This window comes from Emydura macquarii, unplaced genomic scaffold (assembly GCF_026122565.2).
Source record: "Emydura macquarii macquarii isolate MOO-44397 ecotype Brisbane River unplaced genomic scaffold, CSIRO-AGI_Emac_v2 contig_2636, whole genome shotgun sequence".
Taxonomy (NCBI): Eukaryota; Metazoa; Chordata; order Testudines; family Chelidae; genus Emydura; species Emydura macquarii.
In genome coordinates this window covers 699,200-712,255 of record NW_027132773.1, presented here as the reverse complement: position 1 = coordinate 712,255, position 13,056 = coordinate 699,200, and the positions used below count along the sequence as shown (strand labels likewise).

The 13,056-nt window shown below is 41.4% G+C and overlaps 1 long non-coding RNA gene across 1 annotated transcript; it reads right to left on the bottom strand.

Moving 5' to 3' along the window:
• Nucleotides 1-1,133: 1,133 nt before the first annotated feature.
• LOC137163619 (uncharacterized) lies at nt 1,134-2,823 on the bottom strand. The gene is made up of 3 exons (XR_010922737.1): nt 2,583-2,823; nt 1,774-1,835; nt 1,134-1,641 (listed from the first exon to the last, which is right to left on the bottom strand). It is a non-coding gene; the product is annotated as an uncharacterized lncRNA (long non-coding RNA).
• Between the last annotated feature and the right edge of the window lie 10,233 nt (nt 2,824-13,056).

Below are 13,056 nucleotides of genomic sequence, written 5' to 3'. Positions count from 1 at the left end.
GATTTGTTCAGTACATCAAAGGATTAGATTCTGCCACCTTTATTCATACTGAACAATCTCTTACTCTGCATCAGTTTCTGATACTGGTGCTCAAGTTAAGTTCTTACTCCACAAATAGCGTGAAAGTAGGGCTATGTAAAGCTTGGCAATTTCAGTTCAGATGGGTCTCATTGAAGTATTTAGCTGGGTGGCTTTCATTCCTCTTTGTATTCACTGAGTTTTGTTTTCATTTAAACTCATAAGGCAAAACCAACATGCACACTGAAACTGGCAAATGTGGTGCAGCACCATTACACTTCCTATTGGTTTATGGCATTTTGGCCACACCAATTTCACCTTGTGGAGTTTCTACCAAATTAGTTTCTTGGGGTTGATAGGGTGGTGGGAATTGACTCCTCACCATGGAAAAGGCCCAGGGGCTGGTTCATCACCCATCCAGGGATGAGTGGGAGACCAGGACCATCTAGTTGGAAGCAATGTGTGTTCTCACTGGCACTGTGTTGTTTCAGATCTCTCTTGAGCACTCCATAAAAGCTGTTTGGCCAGGACTTTTGCAGACATCAGCAACCCACAGCACCCACATTAAAAGGGAGTCCAGACCTTGGGGGAATATATATGTGCTGGAAATCTCTGTCAGTGGAATCTCCGCAAGGATAGTGGGGGATGGTGTATGGCTACCCTCTTGGCTAATCACTCTTCACCTGGCCCGACCACATCTCACTCCATCCACCTTTGAGGACCCCCGGGCTTTTTGAGCGGTTCTGGAGGGAACATTGTCATTGAAGCAATGGACACTCCCTTTTCGGCTCAATTGGGCGAGATTTGTGTATGGAAGGTCTCCTCTGTTTGCTGATCTGAAGGGGCATATTGGACCCATTACTGGGAAGTGACTGCCTCTCTCAGGCAATTGGCTCTGGGTAGCAGGAGAGAGAAAAGTGCCTCTATCCTCCTTTCCTGTCTCTGCATCCCATTTTCCCAGTTCCATTATAATCGTGACCATCCTTTCCCTCTTACCGTGACTGGATCTATGTTTTACCCTCAAAGATAGCACTAACGAGGTCCTAATCTTCTCATTAGACTCTGACCAGTCCATCTGCCTCTCCCTCTCCAATGCCTGCTCTGAGCCAGCTTCATCATAAGCTTTCAGATCGATAAGTGCTGATGTTAGCCTCCTGCCAGCAACTACTTTCCCAGAGTCACTGGTACAGAGAAAGCACTGAGCTCATTCCCTTTGGGCATTCATATTTTTAGCCCCTCTTCAGTCACCTTCACTGTCATCATTAGGCTTTGACTCAGCATCATGACCTAAAGCAGCAGCAGGGTGAACCCCTGCTATCCTGATGTTTTTGTCCCAGTCAATGATTGAAAGTTCAGATTGATCACTGCAGCAGCAGCTTGCTGAGGCATTTTTGTATTTTTGAGTAAGCCCTAGAGGAGAACCAATTATTCTGCAGAATCCAAAATTTCCAAACAAGGTTGTGGGTGCTGGTCTGTTGACAAGCTTTGTGAATGTAGCCTATAGGATCTGGTTTGTGTGACCCATACACACCATACAGCTTGACCTGTTCTACCCAGAAGCTCCATCACGACTACAACAAACAAACCCCCACAAAGTCATTCTTGAAAACTTCATGTCTCTGTCTGGAAACAGAAAGAAAATGTGGGGTCAGATCCTTTGACTTAATGGAGCTAAGCCAATTTATACTGGATGAAGCTCTGGCTTGTGGTCTTTGTCTCTAAGTCCAGACCCTTTCCACATATCTCATTCCTCACCTCAGTCTTACGTGCCTTATCCAAGGCTCCAACTGCTGCTGCTTTCCCAAGAGCAAGGTAAGCTGTTTAGGGATTAATCTTTTAAATTAATTGCTTAGATGGTTAATTATACAAAGCTTTACAATGCCCTTACACTTCTCTGGGGATGGTTGTGGATCATGGCAATTTCTGGTGCAGCTTCAGGGATGCTTTTATATCCTATGTGCTCACAAAGCAGTTTTTGGAGCCAGGAATCATCGAGACATAGACATACACCAGTCAGACCCCTTCTGTCTGATCACACTTGCTACACTGTGAGTGGTGGCGAGAAAGCTGCTAGACAGCTATACCAGCACTAAGGCTGCTTTATGCTTCTGGAGTACCATGAAGCAGCTATAGCAGGACAGTAGCTAATGTGTTAATTTGTGCAAACTCTCTGTAGAGGAGTGCTGGTCACTCCTCCCCTGCTGGGTTGGAGGGAGGCCACACCACCTCACTCACTCACTCTTGGCAAAGGGAATTAGCCAGTCAGCTAAGTAGTTGTAGTCTAAAGCCCAGGCCCTCAGGCAGGTTGGGGGGGGGGGGGGAGAGAGGGCAAGTAAGCAGTCTAAAGCCCCATGAGGCTTCCCAGGCCAGGGTGAGGCAGTCACCCCAGGGTTGGGTGGCAAGGGGGGAGGGGGATGCAGACCCTCCCAACTCCACCATGTCCCAGCCCAAGGCCCTGACAACAATGGAGTGTTCTGCCACTGGGTCAGCAGTGCTCCAGCTGAACCGGTTGGACAATCGTCTGATTCCCCTGGGCTCCTACCTATCCCCTTTTCTCACAATACCTGGGCCTCAGTATTGCTGTCAGCCTCCTCAGCGTAAAACACCAGTGGCGGCCCGAGTAGGTCCTCTGCATCTCAGGCAGGCAGGCAGCCAGCCAGCAGCTCCTCCACGTCACAGGCGGCCAGCAGTTCTGGCAACTTCTCCGGGCCCGAGGCAGCCAGTAGTGCCTCAGGGGTGCAACAGTCGGGCTCGAGCCCCAGCACTAGGGAAGAGACATCCTTCTCCCTCAGCAGCCCCCTCCCAACTGAGCTAAAGACCCAGCCTTTTGTATTTCCTGTCCTGCCCACCTGCTTCTGCTGAGAGGGGCGAGGATGGACTGACTCCTCCTTTTTGGGTAGGGTGGCTGGTTACTCCCCCACTGGGTCAGAGGGAGACCACACCACCTCACTACACTCTCGTATTGAAAAATACCATTTTTCATGCTTCTTATGTGTTTTATAAACTATAGTTCACAATATGTCAACCCAAGCTTCAAAAATCCAGTTTTTCCTATCTGAATATAACAGGAAAATGGAACTTTCTTTCTTTCTTTCTCAAATTAGTACAAAAGTATAGAAAGGGACATCTATCCAACAAGCCTTTAGGCACCCCAGCAGAATAATAACAAAAAGAGACAAAACTAAACAGCCAGAAGAACACAAAACTTTTCCCCTCCTACAAATCTGCTTCTCATTAAAACACACCCTCCGCAGCAGCTGCTCAAATATATTTGCCTTTCAGTTTGCCCTCACAGTCAGCACACCAGGGCTATATCTCACCATGGAGAGGAACAGGTTTCAAAGCTGAAAGCCATCACTGAAAATGCTCTATCTCTATCTCTGACTCTTGAATGAAGGTGAAACCACTCTGAGGGCCTCTACTGATAATAGTGGTGGCATTATGGAATAAGGAGAGAGGCACTCGCCCAATTCTGAAGTTTCCATGGCATTTAGGTCCAGATTTTTACATTTATATAGGCACTTAAAGATGCAGATAAGTGCCTAGTACGATTTTCAAAAGTGTCTAAGTGGCTAACTTCAGAGTTAGGTGCTAGGGTTAGGACTGAAGAGAAAACAACAATTCTGTTTCACCCAGAATGTTGAGGTTTTGGAATTTGGTTTTGTTCTTCTTTGGAACAAGAGTCAGACCTTTAAAAAAAAATTATGAGAGAAAAAGACCCACCCCACCCAATATTTTGGTGATTCAGGCACATATCTAGGGCATGGAAGATTTAATTTCAAGTTCCTGCTCTAAATCAGTCACAGCAGGCACTTGAACCTGAGTCTCTTACACTTCCAGGGAATGCCCTAATCATCTGTCATCTGGCTATTCTGGACACCTATGCTCTTTTGGACCAGAAATTTCATCCTGGACCTGAAAGAGTTTCCTCAAAACTGATATGTTTCCGCAAAAAAATTCAGTTTTGACAAATCGGCATTTTCCAATTGCAACATATTTTGTCAGAAAATTCCCAACCGGCTTTACTTACACACTTTTGAACTCCTCTAGAAAACTATCTGCTTCTTTAGGAGCTGAAAAATCTGGTCCTCAGGGCTTTATAGGTTAACATCAACAATTTACATTCAATTTGGAAACCAATAAATAACTCCTTGCGGAGTTGGACTAATATCTAGGCTCGCAGATATCACTGTGTTGAATGTAATCAAAACCCATAAAAGAAACATTTAAAAATGCTGAAAAAATAACTTGATCCCAAGAGGCTTATGTCTTTGTGTTCATTATCAGCCTTTAAGTACTGGAAAAACTTAACACTGTTGCACCTGTTGAGATCATATCATGTGCTTGTTTCCTTGTTATTCCAAGTCATTAAAACAGTAACTTTAGCTTCTTTATGCATTAAGATCATATTTTGCATAGACTTCAGTAGGTTGAGATAAGAGCATCAATTTACCACCAAAACAAAGCTCCAGAGACCAGTTTAAAGAAAATGCTCGTCAGGATGCTTTTAGTTTTTTCCCCTAGGTATGCTTAGCAGTCAGTTCAAAATGTGCCCAAATAATAATATTTCTTAGAGCATACTACCTAAACTAAATCTCTGAGAAAGTAATTGTCCTTAGCGGTATAAAATATTCGCGTATAGATACAAAAATGAGTGCTATCTAGACAAGTCATTTGTGATAAAAATCTTGTTCACATTTTTACATATTTTACATTTTGATGCTTTTGTTACTTTTTTGTTTGCCCACCTTAATATTTACCAAATTCCGAGATATGGAGCTAAATCTGAATGTCTTCTGCTGTAACACAAATGTAAAAGGATTGCTTTCCAGATGTTGCACATTAATTGTGTACCAAAAAGTTGTAGATAAAAATAACAGATACAAATCCAAACAGCATTTCAGTATAAAATTAGAAAAAACCCATTTTGCATTACTTTCATGGTAGAGTGCCACCATTAAAATTTCACAAGATTTTTTCTCTCTGCTGACAGTTTGTGATTTATAGCAGAAAAGAAGATGCTGTATAAGTGCAAATAGCAATTACCAAATAGCATGAACACCTGACATCTGGACTTGTGAATATTTGGGTGACATTCATGTAGAATTTATTTGTTACTCCAAAATGAGTAAATCTAAATTGATATGAGACTGGGGACAGGCTTGATAAGATTATTCTGAACAGTCAGAGGTTAGTGATGGGGAGAATACTAAAGGTAATTGTGGACAGCCAGGGTGACCAGATGGCCTTTTTAACTTGCATTGTCCCGGTGGAAGGAACATCTTAGTGTCCCAACCAGTTTAATTGAATGTGGAATTTTGTACCAGTTTTAGTAAAGGATCTGGTCATCCTTCTGTATTGGTTGGCAGATGTCTGGCTTCTCAGATGCCACTGCTGTGAGCTAAGCAGTGTCCCCACGTGTAGCATTTCCATTCCAGCATTTCAACAGGCCTAGCAGGGAAGAGGCTCTTCAGACCTTTGTGGTCCTGGTTGTTAATGGCATTTTCATTGAACCTGGAAACTATGCTGGTGGAAGTAAGGATAGAAAGAGGGAGACCGGGATTGAGGGGCAGAGGAGGAGACTTGTGGGGAAGAAAGTAGCCCTGGATGTGGGGAATCTGAGGAGAAAGGAGACTTGGATGTGGGAAGGGGATAGAAAGAGAGGCAGGCTGTGGCATAAGGAGGAAATTGCACAGCAGAAGTATAAACACAAACTGTGCAAGGAGCAGGAGGGAGAAAAGGCCAGTGAGCCTGGGTTTTCCACTTCAGGAATGAGATTGTCCTCTGGAGAGTCAGTCAGAGGTCAGGGAAGTGGCCTAGGGTTATTGATGGCTGCCATATTTATTTTGTTTTGGTCATGGCTAAGATGTTTTGAGAGAGGTCATTGTGGAGACAAGGTTGATTGATGTGCCATGATCTAATATATTTGCCTGCAATGGGAAATGGAAAAGCTTGCACAATAAGTTCCGCTCTGCTATTTGAGGAAAAACTGGCATCAAAGCATTTTATATTTAATCAGGAAAACATCTCCTACTTAAAGTGAATCCAGACAAGAGTGGGATTCAAGCACCTTGCCTGGATCGGACTCATATTTCTATTTCTCCTATATCCTCCTGTTCGGCATCACAGTCGTGGTTATGGCACATGCAGCAAGCACAACAGTGGTACTATGGGAAGGCTTGAGATTTTGAAGGCAGTTCTAAAGGTTGATGGTACATCTACACTGTAAAAAACAAACAAACAAACCCCAAAACCAAAGCACCCAAGCTATGGCAGTGAGTTTCAGAGTGTGGGTCAACTGATTCTGCCATGTGGGACTCATGTGACAGGGCTAAAAATAGCTGTGTAGATGTTCCTACTCAGGTTGGAGCCCAGGTTCTGAAATCCAGTGAGGGGGTCTGTACCCACTATTTTTAGCCCTGTAAGCATGAGCCCCACACACCTGTCAGTTGACATGGGCTCTGAGACTCATTGCTGAAGGGTGGTGGTGGTGGGGAGGGCTTGCAGAGTGAATATACCTTGAGAAATCCTCCCAAACCCTGAGGTTAAGCAGGCATCGCATCTGGAAAACAGGAATGGCCACCTTAGCCATCTCCTCTCTGCCTCTACTTCTGACGCCAGGAGTGACACTGGGAGTGCATGTGGCTGACATAGCTTTCTCTAGAGCAGATCCTCAGTGTAAATGGGGTGTCTCATTTGACATCACTTAGGCCCTTTGAGAGAGCATCCCAGTATTTATACAATATTGTCGTAACTGTGTTGATCCCAGGATATTAGAGAAACAAGATGAGTGAGGTAATATCTGTTGGGCCAGCCTCTGTTGGTGAGAGACAACCTTTCAAGCTTACACAGAGCTTTGCTTCAGGTCTGGGACACATACTCAGCTTGTCACAGATAAATTCAAGTGGAAGAGATTGTTTAGCATAAGTAGTTAACACATATTTCAAGGGACCATTTAAGGTGAAGTGGCCAATTAACACCCCTCTATTCATAGGGGGGAAAGGAATGGAATGCCCCCTCCAGCAACCTTTTCACCCCCTCCCTACACACTCTATGTTTCCCAGACCTGAAGAAGAGCTCTGTGTGGCTTGAAAGCTGGTCTTTCTCACCAACAGAAGTTGGTCCAATAAAAGATATTACCTCACCCACCTTGTCTGAGCACTCCAATATGACAGATTTTTGTTGCTGCCAGCTATCAGCAGCCCTCTCTTCCAAAGAATCAATTGATTACTTCCTTAGCATTCAGAGTATTTGGGATAACAGAAGAGTTTCCTGAAGAACATTTAAAGTACATTATAAAAGCAGGGGAGGCAGCCTGCATTGGTGAGCCCTTGACAGAAATGGAACCAGCACGTGGCATCCAAATTCCTTTTTTTTGCCCCAGGTTCATCCAATTTAGTCTTGTGGGTTAATCCTAGCAATACCCACTAAATTATTGATAAGGGGCAGAGTAAAAAGTGGGGCATATAAGCCTGATCTATGGTTTCCAGAGATCTACATCAAAATGCCAGAGGAATAACTACCATTTACTTAATAATGATGTGAAATAGCAAGAAGTGATCACCAAAATGTTGCTTGCTAGAATTCTTGCCAGGAAGCCTACTGTCTCTCAGCTCATGAAGCTGCGGTTGGCCTAGAAGAGTGAACCTTGATTCCTAAAGAACATTGGCAAGTTACTGCCAAGCAAACCTTTTTAATGCACAGAGAGAGATCTCGTATTTGCCAGAACTGATCTATATCCTTATTTGTACCTTAAAACAAGACAAACAGGAATACAGAGGATCTAAATTCCTGGGTCCTGTGTGTGAGAGCATTTAAGAGCCCTTCCTAATGACATTGTCGTTAGAAAAAATTGAATCTGGACAGAAGGTGAGGGAGATGAATAGTTGATACCTAAGAAAACTGAAGTTGACCTTAGGCACACAACTGGGCACAGATATTCATAGGCACTGTAGTTTTTTTAGAAGAATAAAACAGGAAAATTACATGAAAGGATATTCTGCTTTTCTAACCTACAAGCAGAGGTAATGGCACTGGCTAATAGGAAAAGAAGATTAACAACGAAGAGAAGAAAACTGACGTTAGATGATGGAAAGGTGGAGAAGGGTAGAGAATCTTGATATAGAAAGAAGTTCTATCTCCATGGGATCATGGGACAGATTTTAGCCTTAGACTTTTTGACTACTGAAAAAATCTCATGACTAAGTGGTGAGAACTGACTGGGACTTTGTCGCAGTAACTCCTTATGATCTTGACGGCCAAGGTTCGTCTGTCTTTTTTTATTTGGGTATGTGGGACAAGTTTGTTCTTCTTCAGCTCCCCTAGGAAAATGAGGATGATCTAGGTGCTTTATAGGAATACAAGGAAGAAAATGTGCAAACAAGGGCTTTTCTTATGTGGGATTATTATGAAGGTCCTGAGCTAGAACCTCAAAAAGCTTTTCTCTTTTAATGTGAATCACAATGAGATATTGCTTCATTTAGAACTCTGCCTTCTATGTCTGAAGCTAGAGTGTTCTCCTCCCTGTCAGTTTATTTGAAAGCAGATAGAAGAAACAAGTTATTAGGTCTATAAACTCATTATATAGGAAGCTGGATACCACCTAAGTTTATCCCAGGCCTTCTTAATTAGTGGGGTTCTTATGGGGAGTGTTGGAGGCTCAGTACAATTTGAGTTGCTTGACCACTCTCCTACAGGCCTAGCATAACTTCAGTTGCTTGCTTGGCTATTCTGACCCCTATAGCATGACATCTTCCAGTTGGCAGAGATGAATAGGACTACTGAGTAACCTTGCAGATATCAGTTTCTGCATACCACTGCACATAACAAGACAAAATACACAACATGTATGCTTGCAGCTGCACATAGATAACAGTGATGGGAACAAGTTATCCTTGAACGTTTGGGGGTACACTTTTTCATTGCCAAGGGGCATATTTTTACACCACCCCTCCTATCACCAGATGTTGTTTTGACGACCCCAATTATCATGGTGAGACTGGAATGTAGCTAAGGGTGAAAACCAATGTATTTAATTAGCATATATGATAATGAGTAGAGAGGTAATTAGGTGAAAGCTGTTTATGAAAGGGTATAAGAAGTCACTACTTAGACAAAGGGGCACGTTCCATCAACACCTGACTCCGCAGGAGGTGCTGCCGCTTGGACAAGAGGCCACTGACTCCCTCGCGGGGCCCCTGAAGAAAGCCGTTCCTGTACACAGCTTTCTGAATGACTGCTTTGCTCTCCAGGCTTAGTGAGTATGATATATTGTAGTTAATTTTAGGTTATGTATTCAACTAGTGTATCTATAGAAAACCTTGCACATTAAACCTTATTGATCTGCAAATCGGACGTACCGTGTCTCACTGGTATTCACACTGATCACTAAGTGTCCAGTATCAATAGGGAGAATTATGGCACTAACAGTAAAACTAATGAAAACTGCTAATTTGAGAGTGGCACATCAAAGGGGCAAGTACTCCCTCCCACACTGGAGATCAATTTTTGTATTGTTTAATTATACTCCTCACTTTTATCAGTCCACTTTAGACCCTATTCAGCTGAGGGGGTATTGGGGATAAAGATGCTAGGTTTGCAAAGAGTGCTCTTAAAAACAAAACAACAGGGTGATCCAGCTATTTTAGTTAGAATAATTTGATTAACTACTGGAGGATATATATTTCCCTTATGATGCTATTGGGAGGATCATTTTTAGGAGAAAGAGAGCTTGAAATAATTTTTTACAGTATGTACCATAAAGTTACCCAACCTTTGATGTAAAGAAAATTTCCCAATGTACATATATTTATATGGCTTCATAAAAAACATATTTAAACAATCCTGCTAGCATCTGATGCACACGTTACCCTAATTTAACAAGCCTATTCTCATTAAATTGTATTTCTTTATAGCAGAGAACTATGTGTATATTAATTTGAAAATAAAAGCAAAGGAAGGTCTTACTACAAAGTCAGGGGCTGTTGCCTTGGTGAAATCACATAGTTTAAAACATGAAACTAAAGACAATTGTTTAAGCAGGAAAGGTAATTGATTCAGCAGGTAGCAGATAAGACTGGAACGTGACTATAATACAAGGATAATTCAAATAAAAAATCTGAAGTCAAAGTGAGATGAGCTCTATTTTTTATGATTTTGCACTTTCAGAAAAACTGACTTGTTTTCATTCTGATTGTCAGAGCGATGATGATGGGTTTGATATTTTCATGCATTTGGTCAAATGTGATGTCTTTGCAAGTTCACAATATCCAACTGTATTTTTTACGCACAAAATGGTTCTCTCCTCTGAACTAATTTGTGACTCAGCACAATGTGCAAAATGTTGGCTGTGAGGAAACTCCATTCTGCATTATGGGATGTTCTTGTTGAAGGAGGTGAGAAAAACTTTTTCATGAAAAGCAAAAAAGGAAACCTCTCTCTTTCACAGATAGGTTGCCTTCTCCACACACACTTTTTTCACAGTTTTAGTTTCTCTTGTCTTTTCAGTCAGCAGTTTCAATCTGGCAAGCTCTATCTTAGTTCCCCCAAACAAAGCAAAGAATCCAAAGAAGGAAAGAAAGAAAGAAAGAAACAAACGAATCAACGGTGTGCAATTTAACATAAAGTATATAGCACAGTCAGAAGACCCTTCCATAACTGGTGAGTCTAAGCCAAGGTTAAGGAAGATCTTGTGTAGATACACTAAGCATTTTAGGCTCTATTCAGCTAGGCCCCAATCCAAAGCATACTGAAATAAGTGGGGGTTCCTTCCATAAGCTTCATTTGGCTTCAGGTTTCTTGAGACCGTCTCCTTTCTACCATAAGGGAAACCGCATAAGATACTTTAATCACTATGTAAAATTACAAAAAGGAGTAAGTATCAAGTTCATTAAATACATTAAAAATATATACATTTACAATCCAATGGGAAGCTGTCATCTTCTGAAGGCATAGTTCAAGGCACAGGAAATAAAACTTAGCACTGTAATATGTGGTACAGGCAGAAAAGCCTGAACAGAAAATGAAGGGACTTTCATATTATTTCAAGGCAAGTTCCTTTATAATATTCTGGAAGACATTTGTAGCTCATCATGATTAACTGAATACATTCATATGATGTCTGTAAGATTCTCTTATTTACTTCCTGAGAGATAAATACTGAGGGCTGGAGAAATGTTAGTCAATTGGACCGCATTTGCAAATAAAGATATCTTGATTGGTTTTTGCTCAGTTCAGTGAAAACTATTATTATTTACCTCTCAGGAGGTAAATAGTTTCCAACTTCATCTCTCCTTTAGAATATTTCATTTAAATAGAGGAAAACAAACAAACAAACAACTCAGAACCTTTTGGTAATGTAGTCAATTATATTTGCTCATACCTTATCTCGCTATTTGAGTAATTTAACAATGAATGTATATAACAATATTTATATAGTATTGTGATGGGAAGTATAAAAAACACTAACACTGATTATACTGACTTCTTATTTTGGTGAATATCAAGATTTATTATCCCTTGAGAAACATCTTGATGTTGGCTTTGTTGTAGTCAATTCTAACACTACCCCTTGGGTCAATATCACTTTATATTCATTTTAATAGAAACATTTCATAGTATCTGATTATGATAGTGAAGGAACTTACAACAATTTTTCTTTTTTCTGTATAAAGGCCACAGTTCATAAAAACGCTTGCACACGTGCTTTACTTTAAAGTTATTGAAGTAAATGGGGCGTAAGCACGAACTTAATATTAAGCTTGTGCTTAAATGCTGTGCTAATTAGGGTCCACAAATGCTGAGTTGCATTTCTTGTTCCTCAAACTATATCAGGCTGGAATCCCTGCTGAAAAACACAAATGAATTAGTTGCTGTAATTAAGAATAATCATAACCATACACAATTATGAAGATATTGAACTTTTTTTTAAAAAATTAAAAATATATGGACAATGGTTTTTATATGGCCTAGAATTTTTTTTATGTCTGAACCAGATTCTGAGGCGGCATAAATTGATGTAGGCCCATTGAAATAAATGAAGCTACCTCAAATTACACTTGCTGAGGTTCTGTCCCTTAATATTCTTTAAAAATAAAGCATTTCCCCATGCCAAAATTCTTCATTATGGTATTGTAATGGTTCACTGAAGCCTAGCTTTATGCATCACAGAAGATAGAAGAGGAGGACAGCTAAAATCAAAGAGTAGAATAAATTGTGCTTTTTGCAGCATGGGTTTTTCAGATTTTATAGATAGAATTGTTCAAGCATTTGGGTACAGATCCTCAGATGGTGGACTGACACAATCCCAAGTTTTCCATGACGTGGGCTCAGGTAACTGCTGCCACCACCACCAACCTTTGCACTTGGAAATTTTACCTTGTATCATCCCTCACTCTGCTCCCTTATTCCAAGGACGTTGTCCCCAGGAGCAGAGGTGCTCACTGATAAACATGGTAAGTGCTCTTTGAAGGTCACCGCAGGAAAATCCAGTTGCCATAGTTCCACTCCAAACTTAATTAACAAACTGACTTTATTTATTTACATTTAAACTCATGAAATAATTCATTCATCTAGAGGTGCACTCTTTACCCTCTGAAGCATAAGAAATCTTATTACAGATGCCAGTTCAGATGTCAGAAGCTGCTGGGTCCTATGTTCTCTGAAGTTGGTCTCAAAGACATCTTCTCAGGAGCATGGACTTGTAGCGTATGTCTACACAGCATTTTGGAGTGAACAGGAATGAGCATCTCAGCCTGGGTCAATAGACATGGGTTAGAGGAGCTAGTGCTAGCATTCTAAAAATAGCTATTTAGACAGGCTTTGAAGGTGCAACTCAGGCTGGAGTTTGGGCTCTGAAGCCCACCTCTTCTTAAGGTTCAGAGACTGAGCTTCAGCCCAAGTTGCAACTTCAAAGCACTCCATACATAGCTCTTTTTAGAGCAGTAATAAAAGCTTTTATGTTGACCTGGATTGGGAGGTTTGTTCCTGCTCACTCCAAAATGCTGTGTAGACATACCCCAACAGTTCTGATGGACTAGC